At 37.4% G+C, this 12,296-nt stretch overlaps 1 long non-coding RNA gene across 1 annotated transcript in view; it reads right to left on the bottom strand.

Moving 5' to 3' along the window:
• Nucleotides 1-586: 586 nt before the first annotated feature.
• Nucleotides 587-12,296, bottom strand: part of LOC128521013 (uncharacterized) — a 71,565-nt gene continuing 59,855 nt past the window's right edge. The window contains exon 6 of the long non-coding RNA XR_008357979.1: nt 587-1,281. This is a non-coding gene — a long non-coding RNA (uncharacterized LOC128521013). The remainder of the gene's footprint in view (nt 1,282-12,296) is intronic.

Raw genomic sequence — 12,296 nt, 5'->3', positions numbered from 1 at the left:
CTGTCAGTGGTGGCTGAAGTCTTTGCTCATCTCCTGACTGGAACTTGGTGTCAACAGAGCTACTGATTTTTTAACTTCTTTATCAGAGCACTACAGATTTTAGAAAATATTCCATATATTATTTTTAAATTTATAAAGATAAACTCCATTTTCATTAAGATCTTTTACCAATTCTTTTGCCTTCCACTTGGACTCAGCCGAGTCATGACAGCCGTGGATGAAATGTGCATGAGTTGAGTTTCATAAACAAGAGCTCAAAACGCCATTGGCTATTTACACACAGACACTAATTACCCTCAAACAAGGCAATGTGGGGAAACTTACCCTTAATAGTCATTGAAACCTGTGTGTGTGTGTGTGTGTGTGAGTCAGCATGTGTTTAAGTGATTTTAGATATTATTTGATTCAAAAAGACTTGTTACTTTCTTTTTTTCATTTTTCCGCTTTTATTTTACCATGTCTAAAAAAACTCGATGCCAAAGTAAACTTAGTTACCACATGACAATATCAAATTAAAATGACATGAAATAAATGTAACAGATTTTATTAAAAAGATATGAGATAAGATATGATAAGTATATAAATAGACAGTTAAAATATTGGATTATTGTCACTTCTTACATTTTTTAATAATTTCAAGATCATAGCATGTATGCTAATAATGAACTGAATATAATCTAATATTGGTTCTTAAATAAAAAACAGAATTCATTTCAATATTTCAAACAGATAAATAAATCATTTAAGAATGCTCATATGTTTACAAATGCATAAAATATACATGACAAGTAATAATATTTAAATAAAATAATAATACTTATGCAGCAAGTTGAAATAATTTAATTTAACTTAAAGATTTAAATATATCTATCTGTAGTCATGCAGTGATTTAGTTTCTGCGCTGGTGACCAGAATATCACAAGTTCAAACATTACGGCCCTGAAGCAAAACCCTCAACTGCACTGCTTTTTATTTATTTAGTTTACTTTATTTTTTTAGTTTAGATTTTTCATGACGTTTTTTTGGCTGCCCTTTCAGTCAATCTTAGTTTTTTTGTTGTTGTTGTTTGTTTGTTTGTTTTTTAAAAAAAAAAGGGCAAAAAGGAAAGGAAAATCCTTCACCATGCTCCTTGGTGCACAATAAAGCAAGTTGAGGGTATGTCTGAAAATAAGGTCAAAGGTCATCATGGCATGGACTTCTGCCCTTTCTAAGAAGTTCAGCAGTTTTCCCATGATGCACTGCAATCGTCTGCCAAATTCCTGGTCGATCATGAATGTAGCTCTGGTACAAAAAAAAAAAAGGAAGAAAAAAGGGAAAAAATTATAAAAACATGTTTTTTAAATGACTAGTTCTAGTCTATTTAGTCAATAGACTTACATGGTCAAAGAAATTAAAGTTTAAGTGTAAGATAATGTTGCTGAAACACAGTGACAGTACAGCGGTACCTCGACATACGAGTTTAATCTGTTGTAATCCCTTCCAGCCGCCCAAAAATATTACCAATATTACAGATTTCCAACACTATAATCATATTCCTGCACATTAAAACAATCAAAACATATAGAAAAGACATATACTGTAAAGGAAGTAAAATATAAAATAAATAGACATTAAACCTCACTTAACCTTCATTTATGATTCCTTTTGGCACCGGCAGCTTTAAAAACCAAGCTGAACGCGGCTCCCTTTTCTTTTTGCTAACATTCTTGAGGGGGCCGTTCATATTCAGAGTGGTATTAATTTTGTCAACGAATATAATGGCGAAAAAGGCATACCATAATAATCACCAAGTTTTACAGCCTCTGTGGTATTTAAGTTACAAAAAAATATTAACATAATTATGTTGTGATGTACTTTATTAGATTTTTTTTATTTTGTAGTTAAACCGTTGCCAAACACATTAAGCTAATCAGTTATCAAATGATTGTGACCCATAAGAGCTACAGTATCTCTACGACAGTCCAAGTCTGTAAATTCATTAAAACAGTCCAAGTGTGTAAATTCATTAAAAAAAAAGTTTCAAAACGCTCTATTGTCCATACTGCTCCTATTGTTTTATAGTTAAAAATAATGTAATTACAGCAGTGTTTGTGAAGTTAAAAATAAATATAATTAGCTAAAAACATCAGATAAAAAGATACATTTGAAATGTTAAGATAATTATTTTGTGTAAAACCTTAAAATGGTTTAGGCTAGATCAGATTGACTGTAGGGTTAATTAATAATAATCTTATAGCTAAAATGCTATGTTTTCATTAAACTAAAACTAGACTAAAATGTCCTTCTCGTTGACTAAAACTTAGATTGACTAAATATAATAAAAACTAACAAACATTTATCCCAGGACTAAGACTGAAAATAACCCTAATGCCGAGGTACCACTGTAATTTCACTGTTAACCTTCATTGTTATGGTACGTCAGCCATGTACTGTAAATGTCTATGATTTTGTTAGATTAATGAACTCTCACTTGTTTATCGGCTTTGCCTCAGAGTGACTCAGCAGTTATCACGGCTAGCTAACTTTAAAAAAGCCCAAACATGACTGTTAGCGATACTAAAAAGCCCTCCCCCATTTGTGGAAAATGTGATTGATTTATTTGATTTTTTTTTTTAGAATTTTCAGTTCAGTCTCATCCATTGAACTGAATTAAATAAAAAACTTAGGAAGGTAACGAGCCCCAATTCGAGGTTTACCTAAAAATGCTGCCTACGCAGGGAAGTGCCTCCTGTTCAATTTCAGTAGCTACGAATTCTCAGCTAACTAGCTAAATAATGACTGCAGGAAAGTGGTTCTTCGGCAAAGGTCTTTCTATAATCAGCATTTCTTTCTCCAGAAGATCAACCCTAGAACCCTTAAGCTCTTCCTACCATGTGTGTTTACGTGCTAGTTTCGGACGACACGCACCACCGGTTTTGCCAATGACATCATTGCATCTGACTTTCTGTGTTTTTTTTTCCCTTTCCCCCCCCCCCCCAACATCGACTACGTGCCATAACTTCAGCTTTAATTGTGGGGTAAATTGCGCTGCGGTGGAGGAACCACCTTTGTGACGCTCACCAGCGGGGAACTTCATTGGCCACAACAAAGGGAGCTCGTGAGTGTGTATTCCTCATGTTGGGTTCTCAGAGGGTTCTTTGCCAAGATTTAATCAGAAGCATGGGTTTGTGGTGTTTTACACACACACGCATACACAGTTACATCTGGCTGCACTGAGTGGGAAATGTCCTGTAAACCAACAATACCTGACGTTAACACATGCAGGGTTGCGATGCTTTCTCAGAAATTCTGTGGTGCTGTTGCCATAATGCCTTCCTATTTCTGTTACTTTTGCATTTCTAGTTGCGCTAAAATGCTAAAGCTAGGACAGCATGGGGTTAACGCACTCCCTGAAGTATGACGGGACTTTGCATGGTGACGTGGATGGTCATATATGATAAGAAAAAGTAAAAAGTAAGAAAAAAAGCCTTAGGAATGCAGAAGTTTCCAAAGTAATGTTAACCTGGAAGCATCAAATTTCCAAAGGGTCCAGAAAACTAAAGACTAGTGATATAATTATATAATTTGTAAAAAATACTGAATAGTACAGAAAACAAAACATAGTACAGTAATGTAAACCTAGTATGTACAAAATATCTAAAGAGTAACTAAAGAGTACGGAATTAGAAAAATCAAGTGTACGGAATGTCAGAGTTGTATGGAAGACTGTAGTGTGTGTACACACACGATACACGATACTCTTTTTTTTTTTAACAGTGAGAATATGAAGTGATATGAGTAAATGTTTGGAATGGGGTGATATGAGAAGATGTTAAATACTGGATTAAGTGAGATGTTTACTGTACACGGAGTGATATGAGAAGATGTTCAGACTACAAGGAGATGAGGAGATGTTTGTAATCTGGTTAGATGAGGTTTGGAAAGCAATGCTGCAAGGAGACGGAAATTGGATGAGATATTCAGGACAGGATGATATGAGCAGATGTTCAGAATGGGGTGCAATGACGATGTTGGGAGACGGATGAGATGAGAGGTTCGGGAGAAAGTCAGGATGAGATGTTATCCTGGGATGTAGATATGTGAGGAGATGTTTGGAATCGGATAACATGAGCAGAGATGTTCGGACCGGGTCATATGGGGAGATGTTGGAAATGAGAAAAGATTAGAAGATGGTTAAAGGACAAAGTGATCTGAGAAGATGTTGGGTATTTTAGATGGAATGAGATGTTCGGGACAGAGTGATATGAGACGATGTTGGGGAAAGCGATCCTGTAAGGAGATGTTAGGAATTGCATGAGATGACAAGATGCCCGGGATGAAGTTATATGAGAAGGTGGTAGGACTACGGTAATATGTGGAGACGTCCGGAATGAGGCAATACATCATGCTCCGTTGCTCAGGAACTCTACATGATACGTCTTTGTTATTTTTCTTGCTCATTTCCGACTACGTTCTCGCATGCGTCAATGTTGTCAGCTCGTTTGTCAAATTGTGACAGAATTAACATAAAAATGTGTTTTTTTGGGGTGTGTACGTGTCTGCATCTGGATCCCAGCTGTTACACACATCTGGCTGATTGTTACAGATATATGACAATACTGTATATCGATTATATACAAGAGAAACCTATGGTTTTTTTGTATCTTTACAAAAACATTGTTCTACATGCACTGCTGTATTTCTAGAATGTGCTTATAATAAGTAAGATTCTTATTTGTAAGTAATTTTACAAAATAACGTGATATAAATTTAGCCGCCACCTTTGTCTTTATTAAATCCTTATTATGAGTCCTGATTCCCGTCCAGACGCAATTAAACCTAAGCCTTGAAGGATAAAGTAAAGCTTGTTAATACGTTTCTGTGCTGCACTTGTGACTTTATCAAATCTAATAATACAATATCATGTGTGTGTGTGTGTGTGTGCGTGTGTGTGTGTGTGTGCGCGTGTGCATGAGTGTGTCTTGGACCTGCCAGCTTCTCAGGCATACGAAATGACGTTTTCTCTCATTATACAGTCAAAGTCAGACTCGCGCCGCTCAGTGGGACGTCAATAACAAACAAACTCAAGTGAATAAAGATCAGATTACGGCAGTTTGCCTGCGTAGGCAAAAAATAATAATTCAAAACTTTCAGCATTGATTATGATAAACAGCAGCTTGCGATGCGATGGGTCGCAACATGAAGGAACAAAAGGACAACGCCGCATCACCCGAATCCCTGAGGAGCACCACTATAGAGACGTCAGGAGGTCCGGACAGACCAGCTACAAGTCTTATATTTTTATATAAGGCAGATAAAGGGAAATTGGGCGTGGTCAGAAACATCAAGACAAAATAAATAAATTAAATCAACATTCTTTTTCTTTTCTTTTTCTTTAAATAGAGATCTAGAAATTTTATTATGTTTTTTTTTTAATCGTGAGATTTCTAGAGCAAAAAAAAAAACTGGTCATACTGTATGGGTTTATCAAGCTTGTGGAATGCTAAAGCGCACAGTACAGTGTAAACGGTTTAGTGTATAGGGAATAGTGAACCGTTTGGAACAGTGGCGTGAGGTCTATACACTAGTGAAGTTTATGGAACAGTCATGTGTACGTACAAATTAAAGGATGTGAAAAAGTGTATGGAATGGTGAACTTTCCCCGAATAGTAAAGCATATGTACAGTATGTACAGTGAAGTGTCTGGAAAACTGAAATGTTCACAGAAATGAAGCAAACAAGTGTGTAGACTGAATAGTGACACATAGAAAAGTGAACATACAGGAATCTTAAAGCAGGTGGAATAGGGAAGCGTACGGAAGAGTGACGTATATGGAATGGTGACGTATATGGAATGGTGACGTATATGGAATGGTGACGTATATGGAGTGGTGACGTATATGGAGTAGTGACGTATATGGAGTGGTGACGTATATGGAGTGGTGACGTATATGGAATGGTGACGTATATGGAATGGTGACGTATATGGAATGGTGACACTAACAGAATGGTGAAGTGTGTGAAATAGGGAAGAATACAGAAGAGTGAACAGGGAATAAAAGTAAAGAATCAAGAAGCACAGAAAAGTGAGAGTAAAGAATACTAAATCATGGGAAATACTGAATTCGCAAAATATAATAAAATTGTCTAATGTATCTCGTGTTACATTTTTCACTGCTGTTATTTATTTTGACTGTATTGGAATGCATTTTAATTTTTCTTTAACACATTACACATCCACAAACTAATGAGAAACGATGATGGCAGGCGGTCCACGCGGCGTTGACGCCGCCCCCCGGCTGTTTCTTTACATTTTATAACAATTTACTTTAAAATAAATCCTCCCTTCATCTCCGCATTGGGAAGAACATAAATAATCCCCCAGTGAAACAGAGCGGCGCTCCACAAACACCCTCCGTATCCTAACGCGTTTTATTTCACCTCGGGTAACAAACCAGGCTCTCGGACGGAAAAACCCTTTAATTATCATCTATCACTACAGCGCTAAATCTGGGGGTATTTATACGCTAACACGCTGCACGGTCGGAATTCATATCCGCACCTCACTTAAATCCCAAACCGGCGTCTCGTTTCATTTCTCCTCGTGCTAAATCTGAGCCGAGGCTGGATCATGCTAATTGCTGGAGGTACCTTTGGGGCCCGAGCCATGAGCTCATTATTTTTACCTCCAGAAAGCCCTCACAAACAGCAGGCCCACAGTGGGAGTGTGTGTGTGTGTGTGTGTGTGTGTGTGTGTTCCCCCCAAAGTGTAAGGGAGTTCCTTTTTATTTCAACAATAACAAGCAAGTCAAATATAGCTGCAGCTCATTTCTCTTATAAAAATAATATATATATTTATTTATTTATTTATTATTATTATTTGAATGTAGAGAGAATCAGACCCGTCTCCCAGCTCACAGATTATTTTAGATGATTTTACGCATGAGAGACGAATCTTCTCTTTAATTAGCTGCTATATCGAGACAACGACGACATGAAATTTCTGATCTTCTTTCCGTTTTTTTTTTTTTCACACATTATTCCCTTTAACGCTGCTCCTCTATTCTCTGCTCTCTTTTTCATAATTTTTTTTTATTCTGAGAGCTGTGCATTTTAATTAAGCCAAGGGCAGCAGCGACACCGGCTAATGCTAACAGAGTCGCCCACCCTCCACACACACACACACACACACACACACACACACTTTTCCTGTTTTTTCTACATCAAATTTTAATCTGCACATTATGTTATGTATTTACTAGTGTAACAGTAAAGAGTTTGTAGAAACAGTTAAAAGCTTAAAGCTAAAAATGATGATGAGCTTTAATCAGTAATTAATTATTATTTCAGGTTGAAATCCACGTACATGTCTGTCTGCAACAAAGATGAACTCCTTAATTGTTTTAAAACTATATTTTTATAAAATTCTGTTTGGCGTGACATTATACAGTGTTGGTTTCCTCTGGATTGGATCTACAAACGTCTTCTAGTCCACAGCAAGATCTGTCAATTCATCTTATTAAAATCAATGTTCAGTAATCGGAGAGTGAATCACAGATGAGAAATGGAAAAAGTAGATCAAAGGATAAAGATGAAGTTTTGTCTTAAAACCACTCCAGCGTGTTAAAATTCACTTATACCACTTCAGCGCTGTTATTTCAGCCAAAGTGAAAATATGAACTAATCCCAGTAAAAATATTTACTTTATCTTTTCTAATTAATATCTATTGGTGCAGGTGTTTGTTTACATTGAGACAGTAGCACATTAGTAGATTATTTTACAGTAAATTATTAAATCCCACACATAACTGTTCATAACAACACTTTTACTCCACATTTAGATTCACTGATGGTGCAGATTAAACTTCAGACAGTTAAGGACTGCAGGAGATTCAGTAAAGTCTAGACAGACGGTTTTGTGTGATGCTGCGACAGAATCTCTTTGGACAGACAGACAGACAGACAGAAGAACAGAAATGTTTATGAGACTGGTTTCATAAAAACCTCCAATTGGTTTGCATACTGTACATTGATTCTCTAATGTATGAAACGTAAAGATATCAGTGAATTCATACAGACAAAACTTTTCTTATTCATACTGTATATATACAGTGGAACCTTGGATTATAAGCATAATTCGTTCCGGAAGCGTAAATCAAAACAAATTAACGTGCACTTAAAAAAAAAAGTTAAAGTAAATCCCAACAGATAAGTGTTTCCGTTTGTGCGCGCATGCACTGTGTATGTGTATGTGTGTGTGTGTGTGTGTGTGTTTGTGTTTGTGTGTGAGTGAAGCTAAAGAGCCCATCCCCCTTAACACAGTTACGCTTCCTCCACTCTTTTCACACACACGCGTGCACACAACAAAAACGCTGTTTTATTGGAAAAATAAACAAGAAATCTCTCTCGTGACACTCGATTGAGCGACACACTAACAGAATCACTGCTGTAAAGTAAAAATAAAACAAATTAACCTGCACTTTACCTTTGAAAAGAATTGCGACAGAGCAGTGTTTCTGTTTAGAGCAGAGAGAAAGAGTGTGTGTGCCTGTAAGGGCGAAAGTAGGAGGGGTCTGTGTGTGTGTGTGTGTGTGTGTGTGTGTGTGTGTGTGTGGCGCACGAGTTCACCGTGTTATAGTAAACAGTACACACGCGCACGGATGTTAATTATACCAGTGAGAGACGTGCACTAAGACCCAGCAGGGGAGACGATTACCCACAATTCCACAGCGCAAGAGAGAGAAAAACCGTTGGCTCAGTTCTGATCACGTGACCCGGCGTTAAAACAAGAAGCGCACGCGTGATACATGATACCCGGTACTTGTAAACAAAGACTTGCAATCTTGATAAATGGAGGAAGACAGAAAATTTTTCCAAGTCAAAATTTATTTAAAAAATCTTTGCTCGTCTTGCAAGACACTCTCAAACTGTGTTACTCGCAATCCAAGGTTCCACTGTGTATATATAGTATGGATGGACAGATGCAACAAGAAAAACAAAGACATGGGAGTGTATTCATTTATCTGTAAGCTGTGGTTAATTCCGCCCCATGCTTGCATCCGTCCAGCCATTTACTGTTACAGTATCCATCCATCCATCCATCCATATTCCATTTATTCCTTGACCTTCCTGTCAATCATCCAAACATCTTTATTTATCAATCTAGCCTTTTTTTTTTATTTTTCCCATTGCGTTATATTTACATTTACGTCCTCAGCAATTCACTCGTTCATCAGTCTATCAATCAAAATGTCCATCCTTTTAACTTAAATTTTTTTATACCCATTTATCCATATTTCCTTCCTCGTGGTCCATGCACTATTATTATAATATATATAAATAAAAGAAAGGATTTGTCTGTACATGGGTCAGAACTCGCTCTTTCAATGATATCTTTTCGTTTTATATATTGGAGGACCAGAAACCAGTCTCTGGACCAGAAACCAGTCAGAAAATGTTCTGTCTGTCTGTGTCTAGCCAGATTTTGTCACAGCATCACAGTTAAACCTGCGCCATAAATGAAATAAAAATGTTGTGTAGACAGTAAGTTACAAACAGTTATGTGCCAGATTATGTCACAAAATCTGATGCTTTTTTGGACGAATATCACACGTTTTTCCTTGAGGTGGGCGTGGCTGTACATGTCACTCAACAGAGCCAATCAACTCGATAGTTTATGGTGGATAGACAGATTATTATAGCCACCAAATCCTTAAAAACAACAGAAACGAAAGCACAACACAGGATGACTTACTCCAAAAAAAGTGAAGTAGACTATGAAAACTGGACCTTCAAAGATGAACGGACATGAACGGATCCTTCCTGCATGATGTATAAAACCGATGAAAACGTGGCGCTACAGACAGACGTACGTGGGCTTCAACCTGAAATAATAATATCACTGATTACATTAAAGATCAGCTGATTAGTTTTAGCTTTTAACTGTTTCTACAAACTTTACACGTCAACAACACGTACCTACACGAGTATTCAAAAAAAAACTAATAATCAATATATACATCTCTCAACCAATGTACTGTACTGTATACTTTTGCCCATCAATCCATCCATTCATCTATTTCGTCAATTAAACCACCAATTCAACAATTCATCAATCACTTCTGTTAAAACTTTCATTATTTATAGATTTCATTATCTATCAGACCGTGTATCTATTTCTAATGTCTTCTTTCTATCCAGTCATTTATCGATCCAATCATCCTCCTACTGTTTACTTCATCCATCCATCCATCCATCCATCCATCCATCTACTGTTAGATCTATTCATCTACCTGCCAAGTCATAAAGCTGTCCTTCTATCTATTCATTCACCATTACAGTAAGTGGGCTCAGACTCAATCTGTATACAGGAGTTATGTGACGAGATTTTGGAGTAAAACCAAGGTGAATATTTGGGCAACTCGGTGTCCTGATGGTGTCCTGATTACCAAATGGAAGGGGAACCTTCAGATCCTAACCAGTATATATATATAATATATTTATGCAGCTGTACTCAGGAAGGAGCTATGGACGTGGGGAAATCCCCGTACTGGACGGATATGAACATTCCCAGGTCTTCAGCTGTGTGGGAAAAGCGATGAGAGACAGAGGAGGGAACGACGCAGGCTGTGGGAAACACAAAGTCTGGAAGTCGCTCAAGCTGTAAATAAAATCATGCGGTTTGTATCTGTGAGATCAGTAAATCCAAACTGCAGATTTTTCCTCTGGCTGTGCAGAGCTGAGACTCGTACACAGGAACCCTCGCTCGGCGCAGTCATCACATCCTGCTCGCTAACGCGCGTCTGTAAAATCACAACAGCGATGACGCTGCTACGGCTTTACTACAGGACGTCTTGCGGACGGGCTGAGAGCATCGGCTCTCCAACTGGAAAAATGTGTTTTTTTTTTTGGAAGGTGAGAAAGGAGCACGTAAAGCGGGGGGGGGGGGGGGGGGGGGGCTATTGCAGGATGGTCATGTGACCAAACAGCAGCCAAGCGGAGAGGCTGAATTGAGGTCGAGCGTAAAGTTTAGTGGGTCAGAGAGGCTGGCAGATGACTGGTGGAAAAAAGAAAATGTGTGTGGCAGTCCAAGACAAGCTGAGATTGCAAGCGAGGGAGGGAGGGAGGGAGGGAGGGAGGGAGGGAGAGATAAACAGAAGAGAGAGGGGAGTGATGAGAAACGAATCCGAGGGCAGTAAGGGAAACAGTCTGATACAGATGGAAATGTGGGCGAGAAGAAAAAAAAACAGATTTAAAAATCTTGATAAATGGAGGAGGACAGAAACAGGCAGAGCTAAATAAGGAAATGGATCGTTAGATAGAGGGAAGATAAAGAGATGATAAATAACTGGATAAATAAAGAACACACAAATATTACGAATGGGTTCATGGGATAATTAAGGGGCCTGTGAGTCTTAAATTTCTTAAAGAGTGTGATTGTTTTTTTTTTTTTTTTAGAAGAGAAGAGCCTGTTGTAGAGTTCTCTCTACCACACAAGACATTATATTGTACTATTTTATCCAACACTTATTTCTGAGCGAGTAATCTGATTGGACGAGAGCCGTTATTCCACGACTGCTAATAATAGACAGTAACAGTCCCAGATGTTGTCCAGTGGTTGATTACACCACCTGTGGGTTTGACCCCAGAACCCAGAAGGTAACAGAGCTGATGTTCTAAAGTAAAATAAGTGGAAATATAAAGTCAATCCCTGAAGTTTCTCAGGACTGTCCATGGTCGATTCCCCTTTCACCGCTGTCAATAACTGTCGCTCGCTAACTGTCAGTCACCAGCTCTGTGAGTCCATAGTTTACTGTAAATTACTGTAATATACTTATATATGCTTTACTATAATGTAAAATTACATATAATTTAATATAATGAAAGTAGACTGTAAAATATATTGGGCAACACACTTTGCTATACTGTATATAATATAATCTACTGAAATACTGTAATATATGTACTATAGTACTGTATATGTCATGTACTACAAAATTCTGTAATATATAGCAACATGCTGTAAACTTTGAACACATTCACATATTGTAATACACTGTACATTTATATATATATATATAGATAATGTATAATGTATTAATAATGTAAGATATTACATACATTCTACATTGGATTTATATTAACCATAAAACTCTACAGTATTCTGCTCTAAACCCTTCAAACCAACACTGCTGGTGTATTTTGTTTTTTAGCAGCTGATAATAAAGTTAACTTTCTGGAAAAATTCAAAAGAGTTTAAAAAAGGCAGTTCAGGAAGTTACATAGTGGAGACTCTCAGAGTGGAGTGTGTCTTCAGT

The sequence above is a fragment of the Clarias gariepinus genome, chromosome 4 (assembly GCF_024256425.1).
Source record: "Clarias gariepinus isolate MV-2021 ecotype Netherlands chromosome 4, CGAR_prim_01v2, whole genome shotgun sequence".
Taxonomy (NCBI): Eukaryota; Metazoa; Chordata; class Actinopteri; order Siluriformes; family Clariidae; genus Clarias; species Clarias gariepinus.
The sequence above is the reverse complement of the archived record's forward strand: the minus strand, read 5'-3'. Positions and strand labels throughout refer to the sequence as shown.